The sequence below is a fragment of the Ptychodera flava genome, chromosome 5 (assembly GCF_041260155.1).
Source record: "Ptychodera flava strain L36383 chromosome 5, AS_Pfla_20210202, whole genome shotgun sequence".
Lineage (NCBI taxonomy): Eukaryota > Metazoa > Hemichordata > Enteropneusta > Ptychoderidae > Ptychodera > Ptychodera flava.
The window spans coordinates 32,567,057-32,584,429 of NC_091932.1; the positions used below are offsets into that span (position 1 = coordinate 32,567,057).

The window sequence follows — 17,373 nt, forward strand, 5'->3', positions numbered from 1 at the left end:
AGAGGAGTGTGCCGATTGGTTATCTGTAAACAGCAATCAACAGTAGGGTACCTTAGGGATAAAACCGAGTCTCAGAATTTTTAAATTCTTTCCGTTTTTGTGCAGTAAATGGTAATGATAACGAACGGTAATTTATTAAACAAACACAGGATAGTCACTTTCACACCCTATTGTACAAAAATCGAAGGCATAATTTAAAAACTTGAATACGGTGGCCGTGAAATGTCATTGATAATTGACCGGGCTTTATAGTGAAGCAAGAACTTGTGCAGATCAGACAGATCACGGCGTTGGGTTCGTCTTTTTCCGATTATTTTCCCTGTCATATTAACAATAACAATGAGTTCAGTTCTATAGTAGCCAACACTTAGGTTGCCGTAGCACACGGAGATGTTAAAAGTGAGTATATTTGCAATGATGCTGTTGTAGACCTTTGCGAGAACATTTTACGCATTTTAACTGATACCAAAGCTTTTCAGCCTTCTCAACAAAGACATACGTTTTGTGGCCTTCTTAACTATGTAAAAAGTGTTGTCGTTAAAGTGTATCTATATGCGTCTCAAGGTATTTGAAACACTCAGCAATTTCAACGGTCTGCAGATTGTTCAATACAATCAATGCAGTACTGACATTCACGGCTATTATTAGTTTTACTAGCGTTCAAATCCATTAGACTTGACTTGCAGTAGTTTTGCAAAGTCGTTACATGGTCGAGATACACGGTTTTAAGAATTTGCTCTCACAGAAGACACACAAGCGCCATATCATCAAATTTACAACTGTGTTTGGGATTTGCATTTTATCTTTATTGAGATAACAGTGCAGTTGACAGAATGCAGCACCTGTAGTGTGTTAAAGACATCGACAAACGTGTCTGAAAATTTGCCATCCTGCAACAATCTCTGTGGTATGTTAAGAAAATCCTGAATCAAGTGTAAGCTTATGACATACTCATTTACATTTCAAATTTCTTTAAAAATATAAAGAAAACGTAAGGCTTCATTGTGTTAAAATAGGAGGTAACATCGATAAATAAAATACGCACATTCGTTTCGGGGTTTTTAAAATAATTTTCAATCGTGTTAAACTAGATGACAGTAGCGTCATCAGTGCCTGTATGTGCTGTATAGGCGAATTGCAAAGGATCAAACCGGGTCGACCATGAAGATCGTAGACGTTTGCTCGTTACCCTTTCCATACATTTTTCAAGAAGAGATGTAAGAGTTACTGGCCTTAAATCATTGAATGAATAGCTTTTGGACACAGGCATTACACTGGACACTTTCAAAGAATTTGAAACAGTGCCACAATCGTAAGAGCTGTAAAGTTGTTTAAAAACTATACCGTTTCAGCAGTGCAACACAGACTTTTAACACTTTTCCCTGTAGGCCATCAGAACCAGGTGTTTTGCGTGAGTTACATAGCGATCTCATCCTCTGTCAGCTGTAAAAGGTGACACAATGGTGTATTCTCGCACAGCGAACTACAGTCCCTGTCCACAGTACCTCCACCCACCCTGTCGTAATCAATATTATCAAATCTGCAATGGGACCGATTCAAATCATTTGCAAAATTAAATTTGTAATGTAAAAGGTTTGTGTGTTGCTTTCGTTTCTGCTCCCAATCATATTTGCATTACCAAATGAAGACACTGCTCAAACTAATCATTGTGTCGAACGTTGTTGTTTGTTGTTAGGGAAAAATAAACTCTTTCTTAATAATATTACTTTCGCAAAATTGAATATAAGAATTTACTTCATCTGTCAGCTCGTGAATATCACCACAAGAATAACATAATTATTAGCATTCTATTGACTCAAAACAGTATCTCATTCCGTCTATAGTCTTCTGTCAAAACTGCACAGGCACTGACTTTGTTTTGGGTTTACCATATTTCACTTTTTGTCTATATCTCGGTAATAGATGTATAACATTGAGGTCCGATTTTCCCAATGGAGGACTACAAAGTGTTTTATAAGCATCGTTGATGGTGACATACTGTTGCAAAGATTACAAATGTCCGTAAATATCGCATGTCTTGAAGTCGCAGAGAATAAATACAAGCTGATCCACTGGACGAGAGTGCATTGTTATTATCGCTGGCAACGTTCAAAACACGCACTTTTGCTCGTGAAAAAATTACTGTTCCGTTGTTTCCTAATTACGGATTTTCGAGTCATCGTATTTTTAAAATGTTCAAAACCGTTAAACTCTGTCAATTTTCAAATAATTATGATTTTGGTAAAATTATTGAAGCTATTGAGGAAAATATAGATAAGCATGCGTTTCTAAAAATTCAGCACCGTTTATAAGATGTCGCCGGTTTCAAATTTTCTCAAAATTAATATTTGCTTTTTAAAAAAACCGTTTGTACTTCAAAAGACAACGGAATCAATGGTAGAGGCTCTTAACAGATATCTCAAATGTTAAATTTTGAAATAATGGACAGTTCTGTGAAAATTTGTAGGAGTTGAAACGTTTTAAAATAGAGCTGCGAACATTTTCATATGCATGTGTAACGTCACTGCCCAATGGAGCAAAAACTTGCGTCTTTTGAATTGTGTGGTCCTGTAATCTTTATTATGCAAAGAAAATAATGATATATATTGAAAATTGCCCCTATTAACAGTTCCTTAGCAATTTGAATCCTTCTCATCGCCTTGAGCTTACATTAGTTTATTTGACAGAATTCTCGTGACAGATAAAATGGGATGAAAAATAATATTTCATAGTTCCTACTTTACCGATCCATATAGTCAAATAAATCTAATTTTCAAAGTGAATATTGTACAACCATCCCAGATTATCATATTTACTCATTATTAGTTATTAATTATTGGTATGTTTTTGTTTCAGTATGTACATTGTCAAGGTTCTTAAGTACTGATTTTCGTACCAAACATCAAGGTTCTTACTTTACAGACCCACACACACAAATTAACCCAATGCTCTAAGTGACTAAATTACACAGCCACCCCATATCATCATATTCCTAAATGTAAATTATTATTTGTTATTATTATATTTTGCCCTTACAATGTCAAGGTTCTTAAGTACTGATTTCCATACCAAAAATCAAGGTTCTTACTTTACAGATCCACACAGACAAATCAACCCAATGTTCAAAGGTACAACGTTATACAACCATCCCATGTTATCATATGTACACATTATTAATTATTAATTATCATACTTTTTCTCCATGATATTACCAAGGTTTTTACGGTACCCATTTTCATACCAAATATAAAGGTTCTTATTTTTACAGGCCTACAAAGTCAAATCAACTCAATGTTCTACGTTACAAAATCAAATTATAATCGATGTGATGATAATCATTCATTATTAATTATAAATCATCATATTTTATCTCCCTTATATGATCAAGGTTCTTAAGGTACCCATTTTTATACCCGATGTCAAGATTCTTATTTTACATATCTACAGATTCAAATCAAGTACAGGTTTTATGTTACAAAGTTATATTTATATTCAATGTGATGAGAATTACTCATTATTAATGTTTAATTATCGTAATTATCTCCCCAATACCATCTACGTTCTTAAGGTACCTTCTTTCATACCAGATATCAAGATTCTTATTTCACAGATCTACTAAGTCACATCATTTGAAAGTGTGAGAACTACAAGGCTGTGTTAGGCTGCATTCAAAAAATATGGCGAGGGGGACTCTACAATTTCGGTCCCCGGTACCTTTTTGCATTTTCTAATTTTAAGGTCTGTTGGTAATTTAGTAAAAAAATGTTAGTAATAATAAACAAATCTACAATTTTCTATAAAAAGTGTAAGGGTAGAATGGGTGTGCCAATTTGTATTCTGTGAACAGCATTCTACAGTAGAGTATCTTAGAGATAAAACTATCTCTCAGAATTTTAAAATTCCTTTTAGTTTATATACAATGGGGTGTGAAATTACCAACCATGTTTTTTTAAATAAATACCGCATTTTTGAGCATTTTAATTTACTTCACAAAAACTAAAAGGAATTTTAAAATTCTGAGACTTGATTTTATCCCTAATGCACAAGCACAAATTAATAAGTGTTAACCAATAATAAAATAAATTACTCTTATGTTACAAAAGTAAGAATCAAATTTCATGAAACCTTAATCATCTCATTAGCAATTTAACTTAGACAATCAGCTGCTGCTAGAACACCAGAACACCACTGTCTGATTTATTTCTCATCACTGTTTGTATTTTAAATGTCCTGTTTTTCTGGTATACTTTTTACTGTATTGTTCACCACCTTAAGATGTTGTTTTTTGCATGGCATATGGAAGGCTTAATAAAAGAAATAAATTATTATTATTACTATTATTATTATTATTATTATTGTCACTGACCAAAGTAATGCACGTCTATGTGAACTAAATCAAACACATGGTTTGACTCGCGTCATAATTTGTAACGATGAACCAGTGACTTCAAATTCTGAACGTCGAATCTTTATGACTTCTGATTCTGTGATTTGAAAGAATTATCTCCTTGATTGAAGGTCTATTAAAATGCAAAAAAGCTACATATTTTTCTGATAGGCAAATCAATTTTCAACGTTATTCCCCACTTTGAAGTATTGTAATGGGAGGTTAGACGTTAGTAATCTAAATGGAACACAAATATCATGACTTCGTGCATTCTTTCTTGAAACTTGCATTTGATTTCGCTGTGTTCTAATACATCCCATGTAAAGTTTCATCAATTTCGTTTCATTCCTAATATTGCTATAGGACCACAATAGCTTCCTCACCTACATTCTTGTGCTCAAAGGGATTTTACAATGAGATCTTTCTCTCACATCAACACGACTATATGGAATACTGTTCCTTATGATCTTCGTCATTCCAAGTCTCCAATATCTTGTCGCCATGCAATCAAGACTTACCTCTTTAAAACATGACTTTGTAAACAATTTTTTTTCAAATTGTATATTATCCAATGTCTGTGAATAAGATTTTTTTTTCTACAAGTTATTCCGTGTTTTATGCTAATCATCCTGCACGGTTCATTTATTTCTAAAATTATCAGTCTTGCATCTATACAGCTTGCATCAACATATTTATGCATCAAAATTAATGTGAAAAATGAGTGACTCTGTTCCTTTAATGGTTGTTTTGTTTAGTACATTTACGGTTAAATTATAAAATTTATGGGTGTATTACATTTTTGGAGATCAGTACATTTATGGGTTACACAGGACCACCTCAAAAATAGGATGGTGACCCATCCTTTTGTTTTTGGCTGTTGAAATAAACCAAAGCACATCATTTGCAAAACTCATAAAAATGGAAATGTTCCCAACTTTTTTTTGGTATTGTATTTTATTTATTAACGTTTCCTATGTGGACTGAAAGTATACATATGTGAGCAGACTTAATACAAATGTTAGTGAACCTTGTCACATCCAGCCCCTTGGGCTTGTACGACAAAAAACAAATTCATTGTGAAATAAACAGATAAAAAAATAAAATACATTTTGTAAGTGCGAGAAGTTTATCTTACAAATTATACATTATATCCTTTCTCTTGTTATAAGCAACAAGTCAGGTGTTTTGAGCATCAATAGTTCAATGTTATCGATGATATGAAGAGCAATGAATTCTGGGTATAAATCAGATACTTTTCCAAATAATGTATCTCTTTGGGAAATATACATACAACAATCCAAAAGGAAATGTTTCTCAATTTCAATTTCTGACCCTTAACAAAAATTACAAGTTCTGTCTTTCACTGGCAACTGCTGAAGTCTGCCTGATCATCTTTCTACTTTCAAAGGTAAAATACCATTTTATACTTGAGCAATAGTTGCAGTGAATAACAATTCTCTGTTCCATATTTTTTCTTACAATATACATATGTTCTTAACGTGGGTTTTCTACACACATCAGTAAACCACTTTTTCACAGTTATCTTTTAACTTACAAAAGGCATTATCCAAATTTACAGTTTAAAGATTTGAAAAGTTTGGACATGCGTTTACTGTAAACACGATTGAACTAATTTGGGATAATTGGATGGTGAAATAATGCCGATTCAATCTACAACTGTAATCTCATCCGCTTTTCTTTTTGCATTACACACTTGTTTTTCTGAGTAAGGCAAAAGTAATTAAATTCTTTCTTTTGCGTCCACCCTAAATGAGAAAAGGTACGCGTTGAAGCGGCTGAAAAACACACACAAGAAAATTAACACAATGTAATTTGATTGCAGCAAATAAAAATTTGTAACAAAATTTTAATTCAGAAAAGCTAAGCGGTCATGTCCTAAAATTTCCTATTCAAATAAATTGTGTCTGTTTTTCATGAAAACCTTAAAAACCTAAGCGGGTGGGAACGCAAAACAAAGAATTTAATTACTTTGGCCTAATTTGTATTATTGCAACATTCAACTATCTGGCATCTAACACTTTGAGAAATTTAAAAAATATGAAAATCCAATTGTCCCAAATTAGTTCCAATCGTGTTTGTAGTCAAATAACAGTCAGAAAGAACATTGGATATGGCAGGACTGCCTACCTCAAAAAGTATGATGAAGAAATCTGGGTTTTTTTTAAATTTTTTTTTGTACAAAAATTGATCAGAGCACATCTTATGCACATATCAGAGAGATGGCAGTACTTTTGAGTAAACCATGATATTCTCTTTGAACATTTTTATCATGACAGCCCTCATTACAAATAACTTGCCGTTTTTAACAAAATCAGATGTCTTCAAATGCATCACCTGTAAATTCCTGCCTTCATTGTGATTCAAAAAGCTCAAGAAAAAAAGCAAAACATAATGAAATTCCAGATGCAAAAAAGCCAAACACACACATTCAAACAAAAAGAATAATTGATAGAATGACTCCTACACTATCACGCAAATCAACATTGTGCTGGGTGCTTTTAATAAATGAAAGTCACCATAGGTTACAATACTTGAAAATTTTGTACAGCCATTACTCTATATTTTGAGTACAAAATTTCATAGTCTTATTTTGTGAAATTACTATAACTTGACATAAATTGACCTCTATATAAAAATAATGATGTAGTGTACTTGTCCTTAATACAGCTTGTTTTCAATCTCTGTATGTTTAGAGAAGTGAAAGTAACTGTTGTTAACTTGATGCCATCATTTCCCATTGACACAATATTGTAACATTGCAGAGTACATACATATTTAAAGTTGTTTCTAATCTTGGGCAAAAAACAAAGCTACTCATTCTGAATGACAACAATTCTTCACAGAAGTATTAGTGGGACAGGTCAAGGGTTGAGTATGTCTGAGACCAAGACCACAAGCATACTAAAAGGTTAAACACTTATGAAAATCAACCTCAAAAGTTCACCGACGATCAGTTAATACTAGCAGTTCATGCGCAGTCCTTATATTCAAATTTTGCCTTAACTTTCCCCAGTTTGTAGCCGGATCAATGCCTTACTTTTATCATAGAAAAAAAAGTTTACAATGTGTCATAAAGTTTTGTGGTTTCATGTATGATAACATTGCTTTCAATTTCTTCACATGCGAATTGGCTTGTTCCACAACTTGGCTGTTGAGATGACGCCATTGAGGGTAAATATCCAAATTGTAAGCCTTAGAACAACCTGAAAAAAATGAATACAAAAAGTTACATAGACATGCCAATTATTTCAATGCCACATGGATAGTTTGTTACAAAAGACAGCCCCTGTAACTTTTATTTTGAGCGAATAAAAGTTGCATGAGTTTAGATATGATTAATGAAACTAGTTGAAATTTATACACTAATTGTACCGAGACGACTTTATGTTTATTGTTATCCAGACATATAGATAATTTTCTAATCACACAGAAAATTTTAGTTACAGGTGGAAATTGAATGAGGTGAGGTGTGTCCGTGCCTTTCAGCTCATTAACGCAGATATATATATATAGATCGATAGATAGATAGATAGATAGATAGATAGATATAGATATATATCTTACCCTTGGATAAGGAAGTGGTACATGTAATCCGGAAGCAATGGTATGTGGATCAAATAAAGTCCCATATTGATGATACCATCCTTGATACCATCATAACTGGACACAAAAGTACATTCCTTGTTAGAGCACCTGTAAAGAAACACTGTTGTGAAGAAAAATATAATTCATAGTCAGAAGATATCAGTATGCTAGGTAAATGCAAAACTATCAACACTTCAACTTAGTGCATTAGAGCTCCACTAGCTGTAACTTTTGGGATTTTTTCAATTTCTTTTTATTGTCTGCTAATCCCTCATCAATCCAAAACATCTACATTTTAGTATGCATATGTCGATATTGCACTGGATCAATTAATAAATGAAAGCAATACTGGGTATTTTTTCCCGTTTTTGTGCTGGACAGAAAAAATAGCAAAGAATGTCCAAAAATTACAATATTGAAGGTTTTATTAAAATTAAAAATCCTTAACAACCTTCATTAAATTTCAAAGCAATTTGATATGCAATCTCAAAGAGGATGATTGTTTTTACCCAAATGGGAAAGAAGCCTGACAAAATATATAAACATATTTTTTACGACAATGTAAAGATACTGAAGTAAGGTTGCCCAAAGAAATATAACCACATGATGAACAAATTTGACAGAGGTCAAACCTTGGATAATGATGACCAAGTTTCAAAGCAGTTTTAGAGAAAACATTTTTTTAAAAAGTTTCCCAAAAATACAAAATAATGAAAATGTTGCCACATTTTGAGGGCACTAAATTATTGGTGACATACATACATATGTACATATGTACATACGTACGTACGTACATACATACATGTGACCAGTACAGACAGGCAGGCAGACAGATGTACATACAGATATACTGATGCTGCTGATGTACCATATATGTAAATCTATTATGAATCAAAAATCAATTTAAGTTGTAATAATTTTATTCACAAATACAGAGATGGTTCAATATTTGACTAGCACAAGTTCATGTAAGGGGCCAGCGATAATAAAAGTTGACGCACAAGAAACGTAATTCCTTCATTTTACTTGAAACCCCCTCCCTCCCCCCTTAAAACGAAAGTTTGTATGCAAAATAAATTTCGTATTATGATGCCGATTCTGACAAACCCACAAGTACCTCTCTGAACTGCATGCCCATCAAAAAATACCGGAAGTGCACATGAATTAATAAACCTTCACTTTACGCGTTTCACTTTTTGAGACATAATATTTCAATGTATTTCGTACGTAGGGAAACGTTTCACGTACTTGTTTCACTTTGAAAAAGCATACAAGTTTTTATTTCACATTTATGTCTTTTCATTGTCTTTTTTGTCTCCGTATTTTGTGGTCATTTTGTTCTCGATGAACGCGAAGGTAGTATTGTGTTCTCGCCAAAGTCGCACTTCAAAAAACACTAGACGAAAATCCTTATGCGATTTTGCACACACAAAACGAAATGAGCTTTTACCTCTCCCCCCCCCCCTAAACGAACGAATTACGTTTGTTGTGCGTCAGCTTTTATTTTCGATGGCCCTTAATGTAAATGTGTTTGTTCCAAACAAATTAGAAAATGCCTTATTTACCCGATGACATAATCGGTTCGGCTGGAGCAATTGTGGCAACTTACTAATATCATATTCTGCTTGTCCACAAATCTGCACTTAATTTCTACAACTTGAAACCAGATCACACCTTGTCCTTTTCATTACTATGTAAATAAAATTAGAAAATATTCATGTACCTGAAAAGTGCAGTGCTCATTACGTAGTTTAATTTATAAAATATACATGAACCTTCTGCTAAAAAATGGGATTGCAACATTTCTGCCAAGAATACATAACTTAGGAATGGAACTTTGATGTACAAGTCAACAATCATCATTTATGTGATGATATGATGAAGGTGTAATTGTATGGATCAACTAACTATTAGTAAAGCAATGTATATTAAAGGATACTATTTGTAACTTTGGGTTATCTTTTTAGGGTCATCAACTGCAATTTCTCTTTCAGTGCCCTACAGAATAGTAAAATTCCCAATGTACCGTTTGCCTGTAAATGTGTGATAACCATTGTAACAGTAATTGTTATTGTTGTTAAAGTCCGGACAGTTTTTCACAAAAAATATGCCATTGTACAAATGCCATCTCAATTGAAGAGCTAAATACTGGGAATTTCATCCTGACTCAGGGAAATGAAAAAGAAAGTGCCGGTAACACACAATACAGAAATAATGAAAAAATAGCGTATGTTACAGATGAAAAAACTTTAAGAGATGAATAGATATTTACTTAAATTTATTTGACTTTGTAGATCTGTAAAGTAAAACTCTTGATATCTAGCATGAAAACAGGTACCTCAAGAACATTGATGGGATCAGGGAGGTAAACTATGATAATTCATAATTAATAATGAGTAATTATCATCACATTGAATGTTAATGTGACTTAATTTGTAGTTAACCTAGAATCTTGAGTTGATTTGACTTTGTGGACCTGTAAATAAAAACCTTGATATCTGATCTGAAAAAAGTACCCTAAGAACCTTGAGGATTTTGTGGAGATAAAATATGATAATTCATGATTAATAATGAGCGATTATCATCACACTGAAACTACATATGACTTTGCAACCAAGAACTTTGAGTTGATTTGACTTTGACCATCTTTACAAATTACAACCTCTTTATCTGGTCTGAAAAGGATACCTTAAGAAACTTGAGGATATTGCTGAGATAAAATATGATAATTCAAAATAAAAAATGAGTAATTATCATCACATTGAATATAAATGTGACTTTGTAACTCACAACCATGACTTGATTTGACTTTGTATGCTATTGTAAGGGTGTAAAAATAAGAACCTTGGTATTTGGTATCTGAGAAAATAAGAACCTTGGTATTTGGTATCTGAGAAATTAAGAACCTTGATATCTGGTCTGGAAATAGGTACCTAAGAACCTTGATGATATCAGGGAGGTAAAATATGATAATTCCTAATTAATAATGAGTTATTATCATAATTAAATATAAGTATTACTTCTTTGTAACCTAGAACCTAGAGTTGATTTGACTTTGTAGTTCTGTAAAAAATAAGAAGCTAGATATATGGTCTGGAAATCAGTACCTTAAGAACCATGATGGTATCAGGGAGATAAAATCTGATAATGCATAATAAATAATACGTAATCAGTAACACACTGAATACAGGTATGACTTTTTGACCGGAAAACCTTGAGTTGATTTGACTTTATTGGTCTGTTAAATTAAGAATCTTGATATTTTAATGAAAATGGCACCTTTAGAACCTTGATGGTGTAAGGGAAATGAAATATGATCATTAATAATTAATAAAAATTGATTATTAGCACATTGAATATAAATATGAATTTGTGTTTAAGAAAGAAGAGTTGATTTGACTTTGTAGGGCTGTAAAAATAAGAACCTTGGTATTTGGTATCTGAGAAAATAAGAACCTTGGTATTTGGTATCTGAGAAAATAAGAACCTTGATATCTTGTCTGGAAATAGGTACCTAAGAACCTTGATGATATCAGGGATATGATAATTCATAGTTAATTATAATGAATTATTATCATATTGGAATATAAATATGACCAATCCGTAACCTAGATCCTTGAGTTGATTTGACTTTGTAGGTCTGTAAAAATAAGAACCTTGGTAATTGGTATCTGAGAAAATAAGAACCTTGATATCTTGTCTGGAAATAGGTACCTTAAGAACCTTGATGATATCAGGGAGGTAAATATGATAATTCCTAATTAATAATGAGTTATTATCATAATTGAATATAAATATGACTTCTTTGTAAACTAGAACCTTGAGCTGATTTGACTTTGTAGTTCTGTAAAATTAAGAACCTTGATATATGGTCTGGAAATCATTACCTTAAGAACCTTGATGGTGTAAGGGAAATTAAATATGATCATTAATAATTAACAAAATTAATTATTAGCACACTGAATATAAATATGAATTAGTGTTTAAGAGAGAAGACTTGATTTGACTTTGTAGGTCTGTAAAAATAAGAACCTTGGTATTTGGTATCTGAGAAAATAAGAACCTTGATATCTTGTCTGGAAATAGGTACCTAAGAACCTTGATTGTATCAGGGAGGTAAAATATGATCATTCATAATTAATAATGACTTATTTTCAAGTTGGAATATAAATATGACCACTTTGTAACCTAGAACCTTGAGTAAACTTCACTTTGTATAAGAACCTTGATCTCTGGTCTGGAAATAGGTACATAAGAACCTTGACAGTATCAGTGATGTGAAATATGATAATTCATAATTAATAATGATTATTTTCACATTTGAATACAAATATGACTACTTTGTAACCTAGAACCTTGAGTTAATATCACTTCGTATAAGAACCTTGATATCTGATCTGGAAATAGGTCTATAAGAACCTTGACAGTATCAGGGAGGCAAAATATGATAATTCATAATTAATATTGAGTTATTATCATATTGGAATATAAATATGACTTCTTTGTAAACTAGAACCTTGAGCTGATTTGACTTTGTAGTTCTGTAAAATTAAGAACCTTGAAATATGGTCTGGAAATCATTACCTTAAGAACCTTGATGGTGTAAGGGAAATTAAATATGATCATTAATAATTAATAAAATTAATTATTAGCACACTGAATATAAATATGAATTAGTGTTTAAGAGAGAAGACTTGATTTGACTTTGTAGGTCTGTAAAAATAAGAACCTTGGTATTTGGTATCTGAGAAAATAAGAACCTTGATATCTTGTCTGGAAATAGGTACCTAAGAACCTTGATTGTATCAGGGAGGTAAAATATGATAATTCATAATTAATAATGACTTATTTTCATGTTGGAATATAAATATGACCACTCTGTAACCTAGAACATTGAGTAAACTTCACTTTGTATAAGAACCTTGATCTCTGGTCTGGAAATAGGTACATAAGAACCTTGACAGTATCAGTGATGTGAAATATGATAATTCATAATTAATAATGATTATTTTCACATTTGAATATAAATATGACTACTTTGTAACCTAGAACCTTGAGTAAACTTCACTTTGTATAAGAACCTTGATCTCTGGTCTGGAAATAGGTACCTAAGAACCTTGACAGTATCAGTGATGTGAAATATGATAATTCATAATTAATAATGATTATTTTCACATTTGAATACAAATATGACTACTTTGTAACCTAGAACCTTGAGTTAATATCACTTCGTATAAGAACCTTGATATCTGATCTGGAAATAGGTCTATAAGAACCTTGACAGTATCAGGGAGGCAAAATATGATAATTCATAATTAATATTGAGTGATTATCATATTGGAATGTAAATATGTCCTCTTTGTAACCTAGAACCTTGAGAATTTCACTTTGTAGGTCTGTAATAATAAGAACCTTGATATTTGGTCTGGAAATCAGTACTTAAGATCCTTGATGGTGTAAGGGAAATGAACTATGATCATTAATAACTAATACAAATTAATTATTAGCACACTGAATATAAATATGAATTTGTATTTAAGAAAGAAGAGTTGATTTGACTTTGTAGGTCTGTAAAAATAAGAACCTTGGTATTTGGTATCTGAGAAAATAAGAACCTTGGTATTTGGTATCTGAGAAAATAAGAACCTTGATATCTTGTCTGGAATTAGGTACGTAAGAACCTTGATAGTATCAGGGAGGAAAAATATGATCATTCATAATTAATAATGACTTATTTTCATGTTGGAATATAAATATGACCACTTTGTAACCTATAACCTTGAGTTAATTTCACTTTGTACAAGAACCTTGATCTCTGGTCTGGAAATAGTTACATAAGAACCTTGATAGTATCAGGGAGGCAATTATTTTAAAATATGATAATTCTTAATTAATAATGAATTATTTTCATGTTGGAATATAGATATGACCACTTTGTAACCTAGAACCTGGAGCTAATTTCACTTTGTATAAGAACCTTGATATCTGGTCTGGAAATAGGTACATAAGAACCTTGATGGTATCAGGGAGGCAAAATATGATAATTCATAATTAATATTGAGTTATTATCGTATTGGAATATAAATATGACCTCTTTGTAACCTACTAACCTTGAGAATTTCACTTTGTAGGCGATCTGTAAAAATAAGAACCCTAGGTACCTGAAAAAATAAGAACCTTGATATCTGGTTTGAAAATGGTACCATAAGCACCTTCATGATATGAGGAAGATAAAATATGATCATTAGTAATTGATAACAAGTAATTATTAGCACACTGAATATAAATATGACTTTATGACTAAGAACCTTGAGTTGATTTCTTTGAAGGTCTGTAAAAATAAGAAACTTTACATTAAAATGGTACCTTAAGGACCTTGATGGTATAAGGGAGATAAAATATTATAATTCATAATTAATAATGAGTGATTATTAGCACACTGAATGTAAATATGACTTTGATTTGACTGAAAATAATTACCTTGAAATCTGTAGCTTTCGAACCTCGATATCAGTAAGATAATAGTAATACTGGTTGTCTATATGGTTGTCTTAGGAATCTGTGTACGACACGACAATAGTATAAAAAGAAACAAAGTCAATATCATGATATTGTTAATACTTGGTGATAGATGCAGATGACTGTATGTGATTGGCAATCTGGATAACGAAAAGCAAGGTATATTACCGTGTATGGGCCGCTCACACTGTCCTATGTGCTTATCGACCTTGTAGAATCAGTCACAGGATGGTCACATGACACGTTAGCTGTCATTTATTGAGTGAGCTAGAGGTTCTTAATATATCCTCAACCAATCAGAGCGAGTTTCTAAATGGAGTGTACAGACCGGAATATGGTAGGTATCATACCTCAATAGCTGGGTGAGAGCGAGGGAATGCTCTGTCCTTCTACCTCCGGCCTCCATGTCATAACAAACTGGCGTCTTTTTATGTTAACGTACTGTCCTTTGACACAGCGATTCCTTTTAGTTTTCTGTTGCTTATTTTGGTAATTTCGACAGTTGTGCATTGATTTTGACATCATTTTTGACTTCGATCGCTAAAGTGTGTGCTTTTAAAGTTTTATGTTGACCGATTTACCAAGGAAGTACGCGCACTTCAGAATCACGGCATAATCCGACATGGTAATTTGGCATGATCATCAGATCATACATGATCCGAGATTGCACTTTAGCAAGGTCACGATAAATAATGTTGTTTGTTTCACTGTCGTTCAATACCTATATTTCCACTAAAAGACCATTAGAATTTCCTCCTGGCTACTTTGAAATCGTGCACTGGCATGCATGTAGTTATCAACATCACTATGCTTGTTTGTGGCGAACAAAAACCCATCGGCAATCGCCACGATCTCAAAAGCGTGGCGACAGCTGATTTCGTCGAAATTGATAAAACTAAGCAGTCCAAATATATGCTAAAGCAAAATAAAAAACTCTTTATTTAAAGCGCTTACTTGAAATTGTAAAGGAAGACAAAATATTACAATTACATTCTTGCGATCTTCATGAACTGGCCTTCCGATCACGCTGATACTGAGATCATGGAGGTAGTGCTGAGATAGACAACCATAGCCAAAAGCAGCAAAACTCAGCGACAATTCTGAGCTTTATTGACACAATATTTCATATCGCAGTATCAATCAAACTGATTACAAAATCCCTGGATCAGCGATATTTTAGTGAAATTTCCACATTAATCATAACTTGTTGTGAAAAGTAAACGTGAAACAAAGACGTCGTGTATGCTGTCGATCGACAGCATTGTGTGAACCATAAAACCAGCTGGCATGGCATGTGCATTGACTGCACATGATAAAAGCAAGTCGACATTGCAATATCAAACGGTCTACATCTTGTGAAAACAACGACGTAGCAGTGAAAGTTGTAATAGTCATCGGTAAAAACTCTTCACTGATGAACTGATAATAGCGTCAAACAAATGAAATTGCATATTTAGAGAAGGAAAACCAACGTCTCATCGTGGCCTTGAAACAATGGCGGATGTGCGGAGTGGGACTATTCTATTTAGGTAACGGGGGTACGGAGGGACACAGATTCATGAAGGTACTGGCAAAACGTGCCATTTTCCTAGCGATGCTGTCGCGGGAACTTCAATGTCCCATTGTTGTAACACCTTTTCAATAGTTTTTCTGATCGGAAAAGTAATTTTATTAACTGTAATGATGTATTATACGCTCATCACCTTTCTGTATCGGGGTTTAACCAGGGTAAGAGCACATAAAGTAAAGTGAAGTAAGCCTTTATTGAAATCCTATCCCCATTGGGGATCTTGATCATAAAGTGCAATACAGGTTTTGCAAAATCAACAACAAAAGAGTATATATAGATGAGGATGTAACATGTTCATCAATATTTTACTCTTTTTCATTTTTATTTTGGTCTGAGTTCAAACAATTTTCCCAAATCACATAATGATGATTTGTCTGTTCTTGAAAAATGTTTATAAGGTCTTGTGTGTCTCTGAATGTGTTTTTACAAATGTTTTAATTAGTTTACTTAAACATCATGTCTACTGTGTGGCTAATGAAAGTTGCGTGTGGCTAATAAAATTAGGACCAAATTAGCCACACTGAGTAAGTGTGGCTACTAACTTGAAAATCCTACCGCTAACCCTGATTGTATGTCCTTTCCTGCACTACATAATTCAAAATTAAATATTGTTTTTGGCCTATTCATACTTGAGGGGTAAGCTTATTTAGTCTCATACATTAAAGATGCACTGTTGACCTACAGAGTCCAAACTTTTTATCATTGTATTGTAGATAGGTGTACACTCCAAATACTAAGTACAAGTGTGGTGAGTGTAACAAGCAAATGTTTTTTAGTCAATGGTTCATATCAAGGTTGTTGATACTTAGAATCCACACTTGAACTTATGCTGGAGCGGTAACCAACCAGTTCAAATAACTTTCATTTATGTCAAAACAATTTGACATTTTGCCAAATTTCACATTTATGGCAATTAATAAACAGTAAGGAGGTACAAAGGACGTCGGTGCCCCGGGCCCCATGTTCTGTACAATGGTTGTCTGTGGGACGCATGATGACCCTAGTGTTATATACCAAGATGTACTGCACTAACTATGATGAAACTTGCCATATAAATTGTAATATGCAAGAAATGATAATATTTGGAGCATCATGCCAATTAAATGCTAATTTGAATATTGTAATTAGTGAGACAATTCTGAAATTGGTTCACCAATTTTGATAAAACGTGCAAATATTGAAGTGACAGACATTTGGCTGTGCTGTGAGACATTCAGCAGAGCCATGTTAATTAACAGCTTCGCAGTATTGATGGTATAATCTGAACCAGTGAAGGAAAGGACTGCTGAGT

General features: G+C 32.9%; 1 long non-coding RNA gene across 2 annotated transcripts; it reads right to left on the reverse strand.

The window, feature by feature from the left end:
• Positions 1 to 5,322: 5,322 nt before the first annotated feature.
• LOC139133533 (uncharacterized) lies at positions 5,323 to 14,879 on the reverse strand. Of its 2 annotated transcripts, XR_011552611.1 has the most exons (6): positions 14,681 to 14,879; positions 14,474 to 14,552; positions 14,104 to 14,154; positions 9,559 to 9,683; positions 7,973 to 8,114; positions 5,323 to 7,611 (listed from the first exon to the last, which is right to left on the reverse strand). It is a non-coding gene; the product is annotated as an uncharacterized lncRNA (long non-coding RNA). The 2 variants fall into 2 exon arrangements; XR_011552610.1 differs by lacking the exon at positions 14,104 to 14,154 and having other exon boundaries at positions 14,681 to 14,878.
• Between the last annotated feature and the right edge of the window lie 2,494 nt (positions 14,880 to 17,373).